Source organism: Cyprinus carpio, chromosome B23 (assembly GCF_018340385.1).
Source record: "Cyprinus carpio isolate SPL01 chromosome B23, ASM1834038v1, whole genome shotgun sequence".
NCBI lineage: Eukaryota > Metazoa > Chordata > Actinopteri > Cypriniformes > Cyprinidae > Cyprinus > Cyprinus carpio.
This window is the reverse complement of record NC_056619.1, coordinates 25,521,742-25,530,484: the sequence shown is the minus strand read 5'-3', so window position 1 is coordinate 25,530,484 and position 8,743 is coordinate 25,521,742. Positions and strand designations below refer to the sequence as shown.

Here is an 8,743-nt window from a genome sequence, read left to right as displayed (position 1 = left end):
CCAGAGATTCTGTGGAGGTTTGATCGCTGGATCCATGACTGTTACACACACTCTCCTGAGCATCAGTGGAACAGAGTAAAGTGAGGCTGAGCTCTGAGTCCTGTGTGTCTCTGGATTTCTGTTCAGAGAGTTGATCTCTGATGCTCCAGACTGAATCCGTCCGATCAGTCACACACAACCAAACCTTTTCCAGCTCCTGGCAAACACAGAATCACAGTGTAGCATCTGCTTAGGATCATTGATGGGTGGTTACACTTTATGTCTTAAGAGACCCTTTTAGCCTTTTGACATTTGCATATAAATTACAAACCTGTCCCAACCTTCAACATTTATATGGGTGCTAAAATTAAATGGCGGTATCACTATCAAGAAAAGGCTAAACAGATCAGCCCTCTCTCGTCTCCACATCGAAATTCAAACACATTCCAAAGAGGAGTAAATGACCCCTGTGCCAGGCACCAATGGCCTGACTAGACCAGTGGTCTGTCTCCACAATGTCAAAACACATCATACCCACACACACACACACACACACACACACACACACACACACACACACACACACACATAAAGACGTTTTCTTTACTTTAGACTGTAATCAATCAGTTACAAATGTATCTGGTAAATGCATGTGTTGTCTGTATGTTTCCTTTATTACATTACTCTAGTTACCACTGTTTATTTGTATTAGTTAAGCGCGAAATGCTAATATTCAGGTGTATGAATGTATCTCTGGTTTAATATCTTCTAGATGTTTCATTCTTGGTATCAAAATGATCTGCTCTTTATTCCTCAAATCATGATGTACTCTATGTGATCGTGAAATGTATCATACTTTTTGTACCATATTTTGGGTAAAACTACACCAATTCTTAAGGACAGTCATAAAGCATGCAAATGAGGTGTCACTGGGACAAAGAGACACTTTTCCACTGAAACTATACACCTTGTTACTGGTCAATCTAACCAAAATGGGTGTTACAGAGAAACCAGATAAAACCTCTCCCACACCCAAAAAGTGGGCTTCTCTTCACTTGCATTTCCCTAGAGACACCCATCACCTTGGAAACCTCATGACTCCTCTTCCGGGGGGAGTCCAATCTTCTGGCAGTTTTCAGCAACTTTGTTGATTCACTTCAGAGCAGTCAACCCATGGATGAAATGACAAAGCTGTTACTCCTAACAGGATTCAACAGGAATCTACACATTATACATGGACCGGACACTTTACTCAGGAACTACAGAACCGATGCAAGTAACCGCTTGTTTACTATTTAGATGCACTTCTAGGCTTTGACCCCTTTTAATTAAGGTGATGTGATTCTTTGATGGTTCTTAACAGGTAGTGATTAGTTGATGAGTATATACTACTATTACTCTCGCGCGTGAGTGCTACCTCGCTCGCTCGCGCGCGCGCGCTCTCTCTCTCTCTCTCTCTCTCTCTCTCTCTCTCTCTCTCTCTCTCTCTCTCTCCCTCTCTCTCCCTCACTCTCTCGCTCTCTATCCATGCCTTCCTCGAGTTGGCATCTGTGTTTAATGTGTGTATGTTTGTGTCTAGTCAGATGTTGCATGTTCTCCTGTAGTGTAGTTTAATAAACATCCATATGTATTCACGCTTGGTTGTCTGTGTTTGCTGCTCACAGGACGAGGTCACTTTAACGTTCCGTTTTTGTTACATGCTCTGGGAGCAATGTATTAGTAGTAAGATTATTTTTCGTGGCCAGAGAAATAATTTTACTCAGGGTCAATAGACGATTAACACTGTCCGTCCTGCGGACGAACAAATCATTTTATTGTACTATTAATAATATAATGGTACAAGTAATTGCTGAAGATGAATATGATTAATAATAACACGTTATGATTTATTATGTTCATCTTACTTTGAGCTGAAATTTGTTACACTTGCTTCTATCTGTATAACCAACCAGCGTCGGTATGACCATATCCAACACCATATCGCGCCGGTGCCTTACGCACATAGGCAGAACATATTTTGCCACATTGCAGCCTGTTTATTATCAAAATAAAATACAGTTAAAGAAACTTATAAAAAGTTACACTGCTCCGTTTTACAAAATTTGTTGCGGGTTAAGATGAGCTACCTGTAAGGTCTGTTTTGGGTTTTGTTTCTTGTTCATTGTTTTCATGTCTTTTATTTTGTAGTTTGATTCATGCTGTTTGTGTCATGCTTCCCTTGCTCTCTTGTATCTCTGCTTTGTGTATGTGTCATGTTCTCATTGGTTATTGTCTGGTCATGTGATTATCAGTTCTGTTTGTTCTCATTGGTTGCTTTAGTCATGTGTCTTGTTCCCATTGGTTTGTTCCTATCATGTTACCCTCATTGTTGACTAAGTAGTCACGTTTTTGCCATTGTCTCTTGTCGTGTATTAACGTAATATTGCAACCAGCTGTCGGTGAGTCTAGTCTGTTCATGCCACGTCAAGTCTGTTCTAGTCACGTCAAGTCTGTTCTAGTCAAGTCTGTGTATCTTGTTTGGATTTTGGATTACACCTATGTAAATAAACTGCACTTGGGTTCATCTACACTCACCTTCACTGGACTGATAGTTACAGAATACACAACCGCAACCATGAACCCAGCAGTTTCACGCCTCCTCTGCCTTCGTCAAGGTAATCAGGCCATTGAGGACTATGTCAAGGAATTTTGTGACCTGTACTACCAGGTGGACTTTAATGATGTGGCCCTTAAGGACATTTTTTGAGTGGGTTTAAAGGAACCCATTCGCTCTCAGCTTCCTGGGGGAAAAGTTCACTGGTCCCTGGAGGAATATATTGACCATGCTCTTTTCCTGGCTGGTTCATAATTTACTGTGGGTGTTGTGGAGGAGGAACACAACACTTCCTCAAAGTTGACTCCCATCATGTCTGCCAAGCCACAGCCTGTTCACGTCATGCCTGCTACACCAGAGCCTACTCACATCATGTCAGTTTCTCAAGAGATCCTCCACAACATGGCCGCCATTCAAGAGCTCCGTCACAAAATGGCTGCCACACAAGAGTCTCTTCGGAAAATGGCTGCTCTTCTAGAGCCTCGTCACGCCTCAGCTGAAATTCCAGAGCCTCGTCACGCCTCAGCTGAACTTCCAGAGCCTCGTCACGTCTCAGATGATCATCCAGGGTCCCATCACAACATGGCCACCACTCCAGAGTCCCGTCACGACATGGTCGCCATTCCAGAGTCCCGTCACGACATGCCTGTCGAGCCAGGGCCTTCACACAAGATGGCCGCCACGCCAGAGTCCCCGGCCAAGATGGCCGCCACGCCAGAGTCCCCGGCCAAGATGGCCGCCACGCCAGAGTCCCCGGCCAAGACTCCTGAGTCCCCAGGATGGCCGCCACGCCAGAGTCCCCGGCCAAGATGGCCGCCACGCCAGAGTCCCCGGCCAAGATGGCCGCCACGCCAGAGTCCCCGGCCAAGACTCCTGAGTCCCCGGCCAAGATGGCCGCCACGCCTGAGTCTCGTCAATTCTTGGCAGTCACTGAGAGACCCCGGCCAAGATGGCTGCCACGCCAGAGTCCCCGGCCAAGATGGCCGCCACGCCTGAGTCTCGTCAATTCTTGGCAGTCACTGAGACTGTTCCCGTGGCCTCAGTACTTCTAGTAATGGCAGTTGCCATTTTGAGCATGTGGGCTGCACACTGCGCTCCAGAGATTTTCCTGTCCACGAGTCTGCTCCTGAGGCTTCTCCTGGCCCTGAATTCACTCCAGTGCCCCCAGAAGCAGCGGCGTTCACTGCAGAATCTCCAGAGGAGGTCGTCCATGAACTCTCTGCCTGTCCTGCCACGGCCAAGGAGGCCATCCACGAACTCTCTGCCTGTCCTGCCATGGCCAAGGAGGCCATCCACGAACTCTCTGTCTGCCATGTTACAGCCAAGGAGGCCACTCACGAACTCTCTGCCTGTCCTGTCACGGCCAAGGAGGCCGTCCACGAACTCTCTGCCTGTCCTGTCACGGCCAAGGAGGCCATCCACGAACTCTCTGTCTGCCATGTTACAGCCAAGGAGGCCGTCCACGAACTCTCTGCCTGTCCTGTCACGAACAAGGACACCAACAAACAACCCCCTGCCTGTCCTGTCACGGCCAAGGAGGCCGTCCACAAACTCTCTGCCTGTCCTGTCAAGGCCAAGGAGGCCGTCCACGAACTCTCTGCCAGTCCTGTCACGGCCAAGGAGGCCATGCACAAACTCACTGCCTGTCCTGTCGCGGCCATGGAGGCCGCTCAAGAACTCACTGCCTGTCCTGTAACGGCCATGGAGGCCGCTCAAGAACTCCCTGTCTGTCCTGTCACGGCCAAGTGGTCTGTCCATGTCTCTGCTCCACCATGGCTTCCAGTTCTGCCTGCACCGCCAGGCCACCCCGCTAGGCCTGCACCACCTGGCCACCCCGCCAGGCCTGCTCCGCCATGGCTCCCCGTCAGGCCTGCTCTGGATCTGCTCCATGGCCCATGTCTCCCTCTGTTCCATTGTCTGTCACTGCTCCACAGCCCACGTCCCCCTCTGTTCCATTGTCTGTCACTGCTCCACGGCCCAGGTCACCCTCTGCTCCACGGCCCAGGTCCCCCTCTGCTCCATGGTCTGTTCCTCCTCCACTCCACCACCCTCCTGAACTTTTTAGGTTTTGTTGTGTGGGTGTCTGGAGCCGCCCTTGGGGGGGGGGGTATATGTAAGGTCTGTTTTGTTTCTTGTTCATTGTTTTCATGTCTTTTATTTTGTAGTTTGATTCATGCTGTTTGTGTCATGCTTCCCTTGCCCTCTTGTATCTCTGCTTTGTCTATGTGTCGTGTTCTCATTGGTTATTGTCTGGTCATGTGATTATCAGTTCTGTTTGTTCTCATTGGTTGCTTTAGTCATGTTTCTTGTTCCCATTGGTTTGTTCCTGTCACGTTACCCTAATTGTTTACTATAAGTAGTCATGTTTTTGCCATTGTCTCTTGTCGTGTATTAACGTAATATTGCAACCAGCTGTCGGTGAGTCTAGTCTGTTCATGCCACGTCTAGTCTGTTCATGCCACGTCAAGTCTGTTCTAGTCAAGTCTGTGTATCTTGTTTGGATTATTGTATGGATTTTGGATTACACCTATGTAAATAAACTGCAATTGGGTTCATCTACACTCGCCTTCACTGGACTGATCGTTACACTACCAGATCTCTCCCAGTTATTATTATAGAAAATTGGTTTAAAAAATAACGTTATTAACCAGTATTTCTTCTACTCAAACCGGTTTTGGAATGGTAATAATATAGAGGAATGCAGGAACAGAAATCGGAGTGAACCTACTGATTTTTTTTTTTTTTTTTTTTTTCATTTTCAAGCCCTGGCCCAAGCTTTAATATTTGTTTTAATTCATTTATTTTGCATTTTTCTGGTTTAATCATGATCAGATTTTTTTTCTCGAACCTGCATTAAATATATATTAAATGTGTATTTTGACCTCACTATTCGGGGGAGCAGACACAGTTTCTATGGACTGGACAGAGCAAGTACTTCTATCATTTAAGTGGGTAGAACAAAAGCTATCATAGCAGTAATTTGAGAATTGGCTTACTAGTCATATGGAGCGTAGCGTCCTGGAAATGTTGTCAGACAGGAGTTCTGCTCCAACTCTGTTGGAGTGCAGGCCATCAGTGCGAAAAAGCCTAGGACACTGCCAGAAAAGATTCCAATTATTAACAAAGGGCAGATTCGGTTCTTCACACCATGACAATAACCATTCGTTTAAAGCAAAAAGTCTACTGAATCTTTTGTGTCCTCGTCGATACATGGGAAGCGGTGCTGACACGATGAGTCTCGATCAGGCTACTGAAGTCCCTCTTCAGTGCCTCCGTCTGCTGCAGCTTGGTGTTGTTAATCCCGGCGTGAAGCACGACCACTCCGGGGCTCTCGTCGCCCTTCAGGATCACGGGTATCTGCACAGAAACATCGAGAACATGAGCACCAGGGAGACAGTGAGTGTCCACTTTACCTTCAGCTAACATAGCACGGACATACTGGGCGATGGAGTCTCTGACGATCACAGCATTGCGTTCCGTCTCATGGAGGGGACCGAAGCAGTTCCGGGTGGAGATCGCGAAGACTGGTCCTCGCCCGGAGCCTGGCTTGTGTCTTCTGCTGCGGGTGTACCCAGGGTCCGTGGTGTCCCGGTGGCAGAGTAAAGGACATCTGGGAAGATTGTGTCCTGGGTGCACGGGGCCTGTGCAGAGAAACACATGGAGTAAAGGTGGTGGGCAGTGTTGGGGAAAGTTACTTTTAAAAGTAATGAATTACAATATTACGTTACTCCCTAAAAAGTAACTAATTACATTACTTAGTTACTTTTTATGGAAAGTAATGTGTTACGTTACTTTTGCATTACTTTTCAAATCTGGGCTGGGCTTACTTGTTTGTTTTTAATATAAAAAGTTCTATTTTTAGTAAATGTAAAAGCCCTTCCACAACAAAAAGTTAAATGAATACGCCTCAGGCTGAAGGATAAGTAAATTCACGTCTGTACAGTAGAACGTAGAAGATGGTTTAGCACTCTTCAGCAATAAAAAAAACAATGACGCACAATTGTTAATCTAAAGTCATATATAATTAATGCAGGTTTGCGTCATATTCTGAGTTTGCATTTCACTTTTTTTAATTCATTTTGATGAATACTAAATCAGTTTTTTTGCAAGTGGGATGAATTGATGCACATTCACATTTAGTCTAGAACTACATCGTGTTCACACAGCGCACACAAATGCCTCTGTACTTCTGATTTCTCCCAATATGGGGACAGGAGACTTGTCAGTCAATAAATGTAAATTGTACTTTTTTGAAAAAAAAATATTTTAGATATTTATATAGATATTTTCTTGTAAATTAAAAATTAATGCGTTACTTAACTAGTTACTTGAAAAAAGTGATCTGATTACGTAACTTGCGTTACTTATAATGCGTTACCCCACACTGGTGGTGGGAGTGTTAGCGGCACGCTGTATACTTCCCCCGGACTTGTGAGCATCAGCCCGGGATGTTTCCAGTGCAGCTCTCCGCTCTCTCAGCTGGGCCTGCTTCTCCACCAGGTCGCGGATCTGCTTCTCCACGACCTCCAGCTCGAGCTGCACCGAATGCAGCTTGAAACGTCCTCACCTGCACTCAAAGGTAGACACATATCCACCATTAAAGCAAGTAACAATGAGTAAAACAATGGTAATGTGTGTGAATAGAGTATTAGCAATGTAAGCAAGATTAGCGGCAAGATTGACGTGTGTCAATGCCCATTGGTGGGCTATAAGCTAATAGCGGACTCGGGAAATCAAAATGAAACTAATGATAAGGCGCTCCTATTGTTTTTGTTGTAGAATACGATAGAGGATATATTCACATGTTATAGAAACAAAAATGATGGTGTATAAAATTGATTTTAAGATAAAAAATAGACGATAAAGAATTAACTTGACAGAGCTGAAATTCAAAACACATGGCAGCAGCAAACAAGAAGTGATGTCACAATTCTGTTTTGAGGTGATTAGGCTTGTTTGAGATGAGCAAAATCTGCAAAGAAATGATCACCGGTGATCACCGCGAGATGCATGGCGGTTAGAAATGTGTCCGAGTTACATCCGACTTGCTCTGATGTGATTGTGACGTGTGTCAAAAAACTTTTGTGACGGCGAGGCAGCTGTGTTGGATTGAGCAGGCGGTCACTGTTGCTCTCCACCGACTGCGCTGATCAAATGCATGATGGGAAACGACTGACTGACTACACAGCTTAATGCCCATTGGTTCAGGGAACTGTGATGCTCTGTTCTCTTCTAAAATATTTTATCTGTTTTTATGTGATTATGTATTTAAATTATGCATTAATGTTCCCAAACATTGACAGTGCGACCTCTGTGTGAGATACGTGATTGTTGTCATATTTCTATAAAAATCTAAAATACATGTTTGTATTAAAGTAAAAATGGATGATAAATAAACCTTTCATATGGAATTTAATAGCAAGCACTTTGAGTGTCTTGTTCATCATATTTATTTTCATATAAAGTCAACAGAACTTAAATTATATCATGTTTATTAACAACACGGCATGTGAGTGAGAATAACGCAATATCCGCCTTTGATCTGTTCCACTTCGTGAGGGCAGAACTGTCCGTCTTGACTGTGCTTATTTCACTCCTCCCCTCACTGCAGCTGCTTACTCTCGCCTACAATTCAGGCGTGGCGAGGCGCATCTCAAACAAGCCTAATGTGAAACTAAAATTAAAAAATAAAAAAACGGTTGAGCTGGAAGCTTCTTCAACAGCAACAACAACCTTTTTATCTGAACACAAACTATTGATCACATCTGATATTCACTCACAGGTAAGAGAAGAAAATGTAAGAATTAGTTCAGTATTTAATACTATAAAGCAATATTACCAGAAGCAGTATTTAAAATCATTAAAAGTTTGTTTGATGATGACTGTTGTCAAAGTTTAGAGACTTCAGAAACAAGAAGTAGGCTACTTGATCTACAGACAAAATAACCAAAGCCTGTGAAAACTGCTTATAAAATGAAAATGACATCAGGGGCCTCATGTATAAACATTGTTTACGCACAAAATGGGCACAGTAATGTGCGTAAGCTACACTGTTTTCCACGCACGTAGGCTATCTGGACTCATAAAATATAAACTGATAAAAATAGCTAAAAGATGCTCACCTTTTCAGAAAAACTGCATAAATTTAATTTGATTCGAAATACTATTTGG

At 44.3% G+C, this 8,743-nt stretch overlaps 2 protein-coding genes across 2 annotated transcripts in view; both read left to right on the top strand.

The window, feature by feature from the left end:
• The first annotated feature begins 8,267 nt into the window (after positions 1 to 8,267).
• Positions 8,268 to 8,743, top strand: part of LOC109061200 (E3 ubiquitin-protein ligase TRIM39-like) — a 112,674-nt gene continuing 112,198 nt past the window's right edge. Inside the window, exon 1 of the mRNA XM_042750991.1 lies at positions 8,268 to 8,354. The gene's annotated coding sequence lies outside the window, so the exon portion shown is untranslated. The remainder of the gene's footprint in view (positions 8,355 to 8,743) is intronic.
• LOC109064851 (E3 ubiquitin-protein ligase TRIM39-like) overlaps positions 8,273 to 8,743 on the top strand; it is a 62,602-nt gene continuing 62,131 nt past the window's right edge. The window contains exon 1 of the mRNA XM_042750547.1: positions 8,273 to 8,354. The gene's annotated coding sequence lies outside the window, so the exon portion shown is untranslated. The remainder of the gene's footprint in view (positions 8,355 to 8,743) is intronic.